Here is a 12,372-nt window from a genome sequence, read left to right as displayed (position 1 = left end):
AAGTTGTCTCCCTCTCTCTCTCTCTCTCTCTCTCTCTCTCTCACACACACACACACACACACACACACACAGGAATATTATTCAGCCATAAAAAAAAAGAATAGAATCTCACCATTTGCAACAGCATGGATAGACCTAGAGGGTGTTTTACTAAACAAAATAAGTCAAAGAAAGACAACTACCATAAGATTTGGCTTATGTGTAAAAACAATCAAAACAAAACAGAAACAGACTCATAGGCACAAAAAACAAACCATTGGTTACCAGACCAGGGAGGGTTGGAGAGAAGGCACAACATGAAGGGGGTTAACAGGTGCAGTCTTCCAGTCATAGAGTAAGTCATGAGGATGAAAAGTACAGCGTAGGGAATATAGTCAATAATATTGTAATAACTTTGTATGGTGACAGATGGTAACTAGACTTATACTGGGGATCATTTCATAACAAATCAGTATGATGATTCACCTGAAACTAATGGGATACTGTATGTCAGTTACACTTCAGTTTTTAAAAATGGCCATTATGCCAGACCCCATCTCTGGGAAGGCAAATTTCAAAAAAGCCACATATTTATACCAACATTCACTTGAATTTTCAATCATTGCTTAGTTCTCGAACATTCTCCAGGGGAAACTTTCAACCTTTTAGAACTTTCTCTCTGTCAAACAAATGTATCTCAGGCCAATCTTCTAAACTTCTCCAGTCTTCATTCCTGTTAATCACATGACAGCTCCCATGCAAAACCCTTCCTCCTCCTTCTAGGGACAGAGTGGCCAGATCTCGCTAATAAAAATATAGGATTCTCAGTTAAATTTGAAATGTATATGCAATGTTTGGATCACACTAAAAACACCAGTCATTGTTTATTTGAAATTCAAATTAAATAAGGTTTCCCATATTTTATTTGGGAACCCTAATGAGGAGTAAACTGTGCTAAAGCCACCACCTTTTCCACAAGCCCCACTTCTGCCTCTTCATTCTTATTTAAAACCTTTCTCTCTTGGAGGCCACCACTCTTGAAACCCTCTCTTAGTAGACACCATGATTCCCATGCTTCTGAGTCTCCCAACGCGAAAGAGGAGTGGCCATCATACTTCGTTTCCACTGTCACTTCTGTACCGTTTCCCCCAATACCATCACTTCAGAATTTCCTCTTAAAAAAATAAAAAGGGTCTTCATTACCTGCTCTCAGTGCCATCATCTCTCAACAGCCACATCACGCACCTACTGTCCTCAATGGCGTCCGCACGTCCTCTGCAGTCTTCCTGTGCAGCAATCTCCTCAAGGAGGCAACAGATGCCCAAATGACAGGTTCCAGGATGAATAGCTACTCCACACACTTCCTTGATGCCACAGCTCGAAAAGCTCGTTCTTTGACTTGCCTTTAGCCACCCATTGGCAGAGCCATCCCTTGACTTTTAACCATGCTTCATTCTTAACATGCCCAACATCTGTGTAAAAAAAGGAGAAAACCTTTCTAAGATAGAAGTGTAACAAAAAGAAGTCACAAAGGAAAAAACATATAGACTTCTCGATATAAAATTTAAAAACATGTATCAGGGCACATTACAAACAGGAAAGGCAAACAAATGGGAAAATATTTACAAGAAGTATGTCAAAAGTAATATCCTTGGGGCACCTGGGTGGCGCCATTGGTTAAGCATCTGACTCTTGGTTTCGGCTCAGGTCTTGATCTCAGGGTCATGGGATCGAGCTCTGTTGGGCTCTGTGCTCAGCACGGAGTCTGCTTAAGACTCTCTCTCTCCCTCTGCCCTCACCCCCTCTCTAAAATAAGTAAGTATTTAAAAAATATAATATCCTTAATAAAGGTAACTATCTCATTCAAATTGATATGAAAGATACTAAAAACTCTAGGGGAAAACAGAGGACATAAATGTAGGATTCACTGAAGAAGATTCACGTGGCCAATAAATATGGATTAAAACATCATTCATCTTCATTAGAAATAGAGATGCAAATTAAACATGTGAGATGTTTTTACATACTGCTTTTCAGGAAGACCCCAGTAAAGTATCTTCTCTGAATCTTCTGCTAATTTAATGTTTTTTTATCAAGTGAGAACAAATATTTTAAGAGGGCAATCAATATGAACACCATCAAACACTGTTGATAATATGTAAATTGATAAAGCATAACTTTTCTGCAAAGTGGTACACAGAATCAATTTGTACACATTAGCTTTTTTAAGGAAAAAAAAAAAAAAGATGGGGCGCCTGGGTGGCTCAGATGGTTAAGCGTCTGCCTTCGGCTCGGGACATGATCCCAGGGTCCTGGGATGGAGCCCTGTCCGGCTCCTGGCTCAGTGGGGAGCCTGCTTCTCCCTCTCCCTCTGCCTCTCCCCCTGCCCCTGCTCATGCTCTCTCTCTCTCTCTCTGTATCTCTGTGTCTCAAATGAATAAAAAAAAAAAATCTATGAAAAAAAAAAGAAAGCTCATGTTCTTTGGCCTAGTAATACTACTTCTAGAAATCCACCCTAAGAAATAATAAGAAAGTTGAAGCAAGATTAATTTCAAAGAAATTCGTCACCAAGCAATGGAACATTACATAGCCATGTAAAAATAGTGTGTTTGAAGTGATACTCCTACGGGCAAGTGCAGATACTCTCATTTCTGATTTGTTTTTTTTTTTTAAGCTGATTTGCCACCAAGAGCCCCAATATCCTTTTATTCCCCGAGCGGTGTCTAATAAAAGTACTACTATTATCACACACTGAGCTATGACTGACATTAAAAAATGCAGGAGATACAGGTATGGTCCCAATTGTGAAATAAGTATATAAATCAATAGTAAATAAGACTGCAACAAAACATTAGTTTTAATGGTGACTGTAACTGAGTGTTAAGGTTATAGAGATAATTTTTTGTTTTCTGGTTTACTCCTTCATATTTTCCAGCTTTTCTGTGAACACAGAATGGAGAGAGAGAGAACATAAACTTATCTAAAAGCCATCAACAGGATTTTCACAAATCCTTTCTGAACAAAGCCCCCTTCCTGGCTGCCTCCCCCCGGGTCACCGCCCAGCTGCCCCATCACCCTTTTCTCTTCCCCAGCCCATCACTCTGTCACTTTCACTTGCTCGTTTTTAACCCTTGGCAATCCCTCACTCTAAGGACTTTTTTTATTCCCACTGTGCCAGCTCGCATCCCTGGGGGAAGTTCATGATCCTGAGCATTACCTCGAAAGACCACAAAGCCATTGTTATTAGGGTACCCTAGAAAATTGGTGCTCTTAAAATTAAGCAACTTCCAGCCACTGTGCAGTCTTACTACTTATTTTCTATCAGTCCTAGTTGCTTTGCCCACTTGGGCTGCTAGGTAGCTGCTTTCACTTTCAAAATCCTCTCCTTCTCCCATGTCCTCTACTGAAATTAAGTTGTTCAAGGCCATTCCCATCATACTCCTCTCTGTCTCCCCCCTCCCTCTTTTCTCTCTCACATCCTCCTTTTTCTCCTTCTCCCTCATTTCAGAGGCTTTCTCAGTCACTGAGTAAATGTCCCTTAAGATTTAAATTCTTCAGTTACCATTTCCAGTGTGTACACCTTCTTGATCAGTAAACATGCTCAGGTCTCCTTATTTTCGTTACCAAAACTCACCAAAGAGAAGAAGGTCATTTATTTATTTACTCAGTCTTTCTCCCCCTTCTGTCCTGAAGCTCCTCCCTCTGGAGTTGCCCAAAGGATGGACAATACCGGTAGGTACGTCTGGGAGGCACTGAACGCTCTGGACGATTATGTCCATTAACTCCTCCCTCGGTTTCCTACATGTTAAATTATCTGTCTTTAGTATAGCACTTATTTTAATTTTGGACCAAAAAAAAGAAAAGCGCAAAAGGTAACATCTAGAATTGGTCGCTAGTACATACCTATCCAAATAATGGTTTTCTATAAAGCCTTTTACCAGTCCGAAGTCCTAAAGTTACGATGTGAGGTGTGCGTGGTATCTTCACCCACTGATCAACGTGACTTCAGGTCTTCTCCAAAGCCCTCCCATCAGTGAGGCCCCTGCATCCACCCAACCACCCATCACCCCCTCGCTCTCCAGCCCCTCACTCCGCATTGCACTTCTCTATAGCATTCATCACCGCCAGAAGTTACTGCCTATGTCCCCTTCTCCAAAATGCAAGCACTTACATTTACAAATGGCTCCAGCTCATTGTAGATACTCAGTAAGTACTTAAATAACTGAACAAAGGCTAAGTGAGCTATAATAAAACATCTGACAAGTGCTTACATGTGCTACTTTAAAACCTCATCTTGTCTTTTAGGGTCATGTGTTGAGTAAGGGCAAAAAGTCCTAGGGAGGGCGCCTGGGTGGCTCAGTTGGTTAAGCGACTGCCTTCGGCTCAGGTCATGATCCTGGAGTCCCGGGATCGAGTCCCGCATCGGGCTCCCTGCTCGGCAGGGAGTCTGCTTCTCCCTCTGACCCTCCTCCCTCTCATGCTGTTTCTCATTCTCTCTCTCTCAAATAAATAAATAAAATCTTTAAAAAAAAAAAAAAAGTCCTAGGGACAGGCAAAAGATCAACCTTTAAAACCTGAAGAGGTGTGCTCCCAGTCCATAGGCCTGCACTTGAAGAGAGAGAGTTTGTGTATCAATGGCTCAAACCACCACCCGATTTTTCAGCCAGGGCTGCATAGCTGTTTCTCATCACATGGCATTGTTGTAGTTAGTCACAGAGCTTTAAAGCAGTGAAAAAGCAGAATGCATATGTGTGTGTTTGCAAGCGCCTCTGTAGCCAGACTCCTCTATATAACTCCTTTTTAAAATATAGTATGTCGACAACATCTGCTCCCGAAATGGAGATTTGGCCAGAATGCTAAGAAAATAAACATGGCAGTTCAACTCGGTCCTGGCAACCGGCACCTGCCCCATGGATAGGCTGCACGGAAGATTCATGTATATAAAATAGTATATTAAAGTAAACTTACAAAAGCAAAGAGCAATCATTGCAACCATAATTTTTTCTTCCTCTTTGGGATTCTAATTTTAAAAGCATTAAAGAAGACAGCTGCTCATGCTGTGATATGCGCTAAACAGCCTGAAGGATGGAAAAAAATATATTTGTAGCTCATAATAACTATTGACCTTTCTGATATACAATGTTCTCTGTGTTAGCTATTCGGTTCTATCAACAGTGAAGATTGAACATGACTTTTTAATAGAAAACATGGGGTTTTGAGCTGCCTTCACGAAGGTGTTTATGTATTGTTATTTTGTTTTGTACTACAAAAGACCAAGTCCTGATGCCCTTTGTCTGACATCATGTTTGTTGTTTAAAAAAAAGGAAAAGAGAGAAAAGAAAGGAAGGAAATAAAAGAAAGAAACAGAAAAGGGGGGGGGAAGCCTCAATGTTACTGAGTATGTTTTATATGAGGAATTGGCTCATAACCACTTTATAGTCGTGATAAAAGCATTGCCACACTCGATCCCATACGCAATATTGGTAATGGAATCCAACGGCATCCTGGGAGGACATGCCGTATTTCTCTCCCAGAATAGATCCCTCAAGTGGCAACATTTATAGGGCATCTCCAGTAAGATTTAAAACACTTGCTTGCAGTATTCATATGGCATGTTCTTGGGAGTGCAGAGCCTGCAGCAGAATGGGTCACGTTGGATGTCATGTACTCTCAAAGGCTATCTTTACACTACCCGGATTTTCCCCTTGAACTTTCCTGTGGCTTAGTAGCTGTGTACAGAAACACCCACTGGTAGCAGCTTGACTCTGACACTGTGTCTCTTCGCCCAGAGTGGTGTCATCCACACACCAAGTGCGGAGCTGCAGGTGCCGTCTGAATGCTGTCCTCCCCCTCAGGGGACAGCCTCACCAAGCGGCAACCCCTGCCAGGCACAGGAAACCTGAAAGGCAACCTTATGCATTATGATTTTCATCCCGGGCAGGCAGACACTGCCAGAGAGTGTGTGCTGACAGGTGGCATGGTTGGCAGATTATTATTTTTCTCCTTTTTTTTTTTTTTTGGCGGATTATTCTTAATGTGACTTTGAAAAAAGTTTATTACATCATTATTGAACCACAATTATTTTCACAGCTATGCTCTAGAGTTTCAGTTAATGATTCACAAGTTTCTAAACAAAGCTGAAGACTCACAACTGAGTGGGAGCAGGAATCAGCCTTAATGAGGCTTAAATAAATTCAGGGGGGTTTTTTGTTTTTGTTTTTTGTTTTTTGTGGGGGTTTTTTGGAGGGGTTTTTTGGGTTGTTGTTTTTTTCTTTTTGTCGTACTCCAGAGCAAGCCCCGAAGCTGATAGGGGCTGAGTGCTGAGCCAGAGCGCCCTGGCTGGAACTGCATTTGCATGACATCCAAAGGGTGGTGCACCATGTGTTCACAGAAAATGGTGGGCACTGCCTTGCCCCCGTGGCCAAGGATCTCAGGCTAGTCTACTGAAGCCTGTCCTCCCCTGCAGAGTTGCCCGGCACGTGGTAAAGGACAGGCCAGTGAGATGGAGGCCAACTCTCCAAAAGAGAACAAAGTATTCTCTAATTCCGGGGGAAATCAGACCCATCCTTTTTTAACTACCAAACCACTGGTCCATGACTCAAAGTAACCTTTTGCAGAACATGCTGCCTTAGAGATGAATACAAGGAGAAGTCATATGATTCCCTCACCCCAAAAACAAACAAACAACAACAAAACACCAAGTCTTGGGCCAAGGTGTTCTGTGAGCATGCCATGGCAGGGGTAAAGGGGATAATAATTCTTAAAAGAAAGCATCTGACTGTTAGTTTATTCCGCACGCACACTGAGTGACAACTTATGTGAAACACCATCATGGGCACTTGCGGGTCCCTGGGTGTAGGACGGGATAAGGGAAGCAGGGGGAGAGCAGGGAATAGATATAACAAGAGACAAGCAAGACATCAGGCCTGCCTTTCCAGATCTCCCAATCTTGTAGATGACAGCGTTGATAGCACCTTTTACAAATCGCACATTTTAAAAAATCAATTGAGCATTTACCTTTGAAAACATAAACTCTGCTTACAAAAATCGGCATTGCAGGTAGTGTTTCTTGCGTATGTGAATTCACTGGCTACTGGCACTGTGGGCAGTGCGTTCCTTCTCACTATTACAGGAGTTTTACCCATGTTGTTGTCACATGCCGAGACAAGGCTGTCATTTTTCCAAAAAGAGGGTCAATGTGGATATTATGGTTAGTTATCGTTGTGTAACAAATCACCCCAAATATTTTGCTTAAAGCTATCTCACATATTTTCTATGGGTCAGGAATCCAGTAGCAGTTAATCTGAGTTGTTCTAGCTCAGGGTCTTTCCTGAGGTTACGATGAAAATATCAGTCGGAGCATAGTCATCTGAAGACTTGACTGGGGCAGGAGGGTCCACTTCTAAGCTCACTCGTGTGACCATGACTCACTAGGAAGCCTCCGTTCCTTGTGACGCTGGCCTCTCCACCAGGTTGTGCGAGTGTCCTCACAGCATGGCAGATGGCTTCCATCAGAGGGAATGACCCAGGAGAGAGCAAAAAAGAAGCCACTCTCCCTGCCATGACTGAGTCATATCCCGCCAATTCCACCATGTGCTATTTATTAGAAGTAAGTCACCAAGTCTACACTCAAGGGGAGAGAAAATAGACTCTGCCTTTTGGAAGGAGGAGTATCGAACAATTTTGGCATTTTTAAATGACCCCACTTGTCATCCTGGGTAAACATAAAATCTACTGGGATACCATCTGTGAGACAAGATTTACTTGCCATGTTTGTCCTACTATTGGGAAACTAGGTTGGGAAGATCTTTTTACATTGAAGTCAACATTAGCTCTTGAATATATTAGACATATGTAAATCATATATGTATTTAGGTGCATGTATGTATAATTTTTGCTCTGGGAAACAAGGAACCATGGTAGGTGGTAAAGGGGATGCAAATTAGACCTGTGTCAGCCTTGATGCCCTGGAATACCTAGCATAAGAGATAAAATGAGGATATAAATAACTATAACAGTATTTGGCCACATCATGACCTCTGGAGTCAGACAAACATATGTCGTGTCTGTGTGCTGCCAGTGACTAGCTGGAAGGCTTGGACAACACAGACTCTCATTATATAATAAAGATAGAGTATTTGTATCCCATCAGTATGGGCTAAGTTAGGCTGTCATAAAAAACCATTCTGAAATTATAACAAAAATTTATTTCTGTGAGGGTCAGCTGTGGGTTCTGTCCCACACTATCTTCATTCCAAGACCCAGGCTGATAGAGCAGGCACCATCTGAAATGTCGATAGTCACCATGGCAGAGGAAAAGAGAGAGGACCTCTTTCTAGTAAGAGACTGGCTCTTTTTGAAGATTCCACCTGAAAGCGACACATGACTTTGGCCCACATTTCCTTGACCACGGAAAGCCATATGACCATAGATAACTTCCAGGTGGCTGAGGAAGCGCAGGAAAACTTTTGTAAGGAAAGAAATCGCTTGTCACATACTCATTCTAAAGTCCTAAAATACATCAGTATCTAACAAAGCTAACAGAATATGACAATGAAACAATTTGGCTTCATCGAGGTAATTGCAAAATGAACCAACATGTCTTCCCTTGTCTTGTGAAAGTCATTTTGGTTATTTGCACTTTGGTTTGCCCTGTGTGTACAGAACCTCTGAAAAAGGAAAGATTCATTTAGGCAATGAAATAGGAAAAGAATATATTTAACTTCATATGTTAGCAACATAGCCCAATCCACTTCCCCTTCAAAAGGAAAAATACTTTGTTCACAATTGAGGAGCAACCTCGTTTTCTCAAAACTTAATTTTTCTTTTCCTTCCCTACTACATCAGGATTTGGTGGCAGTTGGAGAGTTCTGACATGAGGTTGCACTGAAAACATTTGTAGTGTATGAGAAAGAAAGACCCTCTTTATGCTGGGGCCTCATCTATTTACAGAGACCCTGGAAAGAATACTGAAAGTGTTCAGGGGGACCTGGCCCTAGGATTAGCCAGTAAAACTAGATGGTTCTCAGCTACCTCCTCTTCCTCCTCCAACTCCCCCCTCACCTCCTGCCCCTACATAGTAATAAGGAAGCAGCAACTACAATGCTAGTCAGGGATTCATAAACAAATGTGAAATAACGCAGATACGATTTCACATTATGGTGGCATTTGCCAACATGAAAATTATTACAACTTTGCTATAAATTGTTCTGTAAATTTTACAAAATATGCAAAAACTGACATTTCAAGAGCTGAGATAATTTAGATTTATTAAAAAGTTGAGGCCCTTGAGATTCAGCAAAAGAGAGTATATTTCTTTATCTAACTTTGAGTTGTGTGGGTCTCGTTTGTGTTTTGTTTTCCAGCTCCTCGTTTATAATTCATGGGTCAAAACTGGCCCTATCTGGGCTTTGACCACTTAATCCAGTTTTACCCATAAATTTCTCCTCTGTCTCCGGCACCGGATAGAGCTTCTCTGAATCCCAAATTTCTTATCAGAGCATGCAGCAATCATGGCCTGCCTCAAAAAGCTGACAGGAAAGCATCTGATCTCTAGAAAGCACTCTAAAATGCTTCTTTGATGTGGACTGGTCCCACCGTCTTTATAGGGCACCAGTGTTAAGGACACCTCTCTCGCCACGCTGTCCTCTTCACCCCCCCATAGACACACATCCATATCTACACGCACGTGTACACACACACTCTCTATTCAATGCCACAGACATGTTGCACATCACCAAGGCCATGCTCTCTCCCCACAGAACCTTCATCAAAATCGTGCTTCTCACCTGAGACGCTCAGAAAGCTTCTCTTGGAAAGCTGCTGCTCTTACCTGTCACCTGCGGATAACTCATCTTTCACATGAGAGACGCCGTTGTCAGAGATGGGATAACCAGCGTGTATTTGCTAGCCCTTGGAGGAAGCACGGCCAAGGCCAGTGTGTGCTGCCAACGGGTTTGTTACGTGTCCCTTTGAAAGGGACAGAGTGCCATGTTACTCCTGCCCCGTCCTCAGAACTAGAAAGTCATACGGAATGAAAAGGGAAATCTTTATCAGAAATCAAACTCTGGTCTAAGTTGCCCCCTCACTTTCTGCCCAACTCCCCATTCCCCCATGGTTGGAAATAAAGCTTGAAGACCAGTTTAGATCTTAAATCTCAGTGTCAACGGAGCAAAACCTGACCTTAGCATTCCTCTCACACCAGTTGTCCTGGGTTTAATTACCGCCACCCCTGTATGTTTAGGCAATTGCCGTTGTAACACACGGGGGGTTGGGGGGGTGCTGTGTGCAGGGCCTCAGTCAGCGCAGGACGCCATGTTCAGCCCCCACAGCTCAGACAAAGCTTGTCACCCAGTGGGAAGCAGCCGTGCTGCAGTCTCTGCCGTGCCCACGAAGTGTTGTACTCTGCAATTTTACGTCCTGAAAACAATAGTTTCTAATGATGCCTGAATTATTCACTCTTCTGGAGTGAGCCAGTTCCTTCCTCCTGGAGTCAGGGTACCCCAGCACCCTGGCCCTAAAATACATCTCACTTCTGCGGGAAGTTTCATTTTTCCTCAGCTATTGCAAACACGATCTTGCTGCACAGAGCTGAATTTTTAAGGCCGAGTTTGTGGTGTGGATTCTGATGGCTTCCTGTTAGTTCAAGTCTCTGAGGACCAGTGCCAATAAATGTGAAAGGGACAACAGTAGATTGGCATACTTTTCCATTTCCACCAGGATGAAGAACTGCTATAAATGAAGTCTAACCTTAAATGTATAATCTGTCCTTGGGAAAGGGAGGGAAAAAAAATAAATAAAGGATATAGCATCTTCAAGCTCTCGGCATCCCTTACGAGAAAAAAATTGGTTCTAAGGGTCTCTGATCTTGTGTTTTAGTAAAATAGAACTGCACGGCTGACTGACAGTTCTGATCTAAAGCATTTACGTTTAAGTTTTGATCTCTCTGCTTTTGATTAAAACTAATGAGCTCATTTAATTCAAAATGGGAATCTCTGATAAGAGAAATAAGGTTGATGTGATTGGATTAGAGGGGCAAATTAAACTCTTAGAGCAGAAGTTTGTGCTTATATAGTGTATTAAAAAGCTGTTGGCGTATTATGGCGTGTTAGATGATGAGAAAAATTTCATAGTAATTCATATTTAATCAGAAGAAATGAAAGTACTAAATATAACATGGCTCTGCTTTTCCCTCGAGTGATAAAAAGCTGTACATTTAAAATGACATCAGATCCATGCTCTCTAAAACAAAAAAAAAAAAAGAAAGAAAGAAAAAATCTTAAGAGAAACACATAAGAAAGGGACACTTGTCAGTGGCTCCCTCTCCCCAGAACAGAAGTGCCACAAACATAGGAAAATACAGTCTTAGTTAGACAGGAATGATACAAGAAAAGCTATAGTCCACAAACAGTAAGGTTTCTGTTATTATAGGAGCTTCTATTCTTTCATCTGAGCATCAAGTTTCATGTAAAAAATAGCACATTTCTTTCCCTTAGAAATAGATGGAATACGTTTCTTAAAGTTCAAAAGCTTGTTTTTCCTATTTTTCTTTGTGTTTTAATAACTATTTTCATATATGCTTAATTCTTACAAGTCCCTTTGTGACACAGATTTCTATACCTTCACCCCTGAGAAAATTAGTGCTAGGCTTCTCAAAACAAAGCCTGTTTGTTGTTGGACATATTTTTTTTTTTAATTTTAGACTCAGAAAAATTCTTTAAACTTTAGAGTACTATTCTAGAAGAGCAAAATTAGACAGTATCGATTAGGCTTAAAAATGCCAAAATTAATTTCTTTGCAGGAAAACACTTAAACTGACAAAATCCCTTAGAAGATGTGGCCATGTTATGTGGCCGTGTGGCCTGTTTGCCGAAAGGTGTTTTTAGATCAACAAGACTGCACACTACCATTTTAAGTTTCAGAAGTAAAGAAGTGTTCCACTTAGTCTCAAAGTGTGTGAAGGGAAAGAGTAACTGTCTTGCTTAAGAGAGGAGACTATTATTTGTTAATATCCTGTTCCAATGGGGGCGGAGGGCAAGCTGCCATTAGAAACAGCCGTGGACAGTTGATGTTGTTGGTGGTTTTTATTCCTTTCTGTCTATACATCCCACTCTCAGCCCTCTATCATGAGTCAATTGAGAAGACTCTATGCTTTCTTATTCCCCACAACAAAGGAGACCAACTCAGGAGGGCTAGGATCCCGGCCAGGATACAGTTTCATGGTCCTCAGAACTGCCCAGGGGGCAAATGTTACAAGAAGGGATTTGCAGGGAGAACAAAGAGCAAGTGATTGTACTCTTCATCAGCAGCCTGTCTGCCTCAGTCTTGGTTGATTCCTTACATCTATGGTGTCTTCCTTTCTCATGACTATTCCGTGCATGTGCACCTGCCAAG

General features: G+C 41.8%; 1 protein-coding gene across 2 annotated transcripts in view; it reads left to right on the top strand.

Moving 5' to 3' along the window:
* The window catches only part of NPAS3 (neuronal PAS domain protein 3), an 840,191-nt gene that overhangs the window by 765,243 nt on the left and 62,576 nt on the right, over nt 1–12,372 (top strand). The gene's annotated exons all lie outside the window — the stretch shown is intronic.

The sequence above is a fragment of the Neomonachus schauinslandi genome, chromosome 9 (genome assembly GCF_002201575.2).
Source record: "Neomonachus schauinslandi chromosome 9, ASM220157v2, whole genome shotgun sequence".
Classification (NCBI taxonomy): domain Eukaryota; kingdom Metazoa; phylum Chordata; class Mammalia; order Carnivora; family Phocidae; genus Neomonachus; species Neomonachus schauinslandi.
The sequence above is the reverse complement of the archived record's forward strand: the minus strand, read 5'-3'. Positions and strand labels throughout refer to the sequence as shown.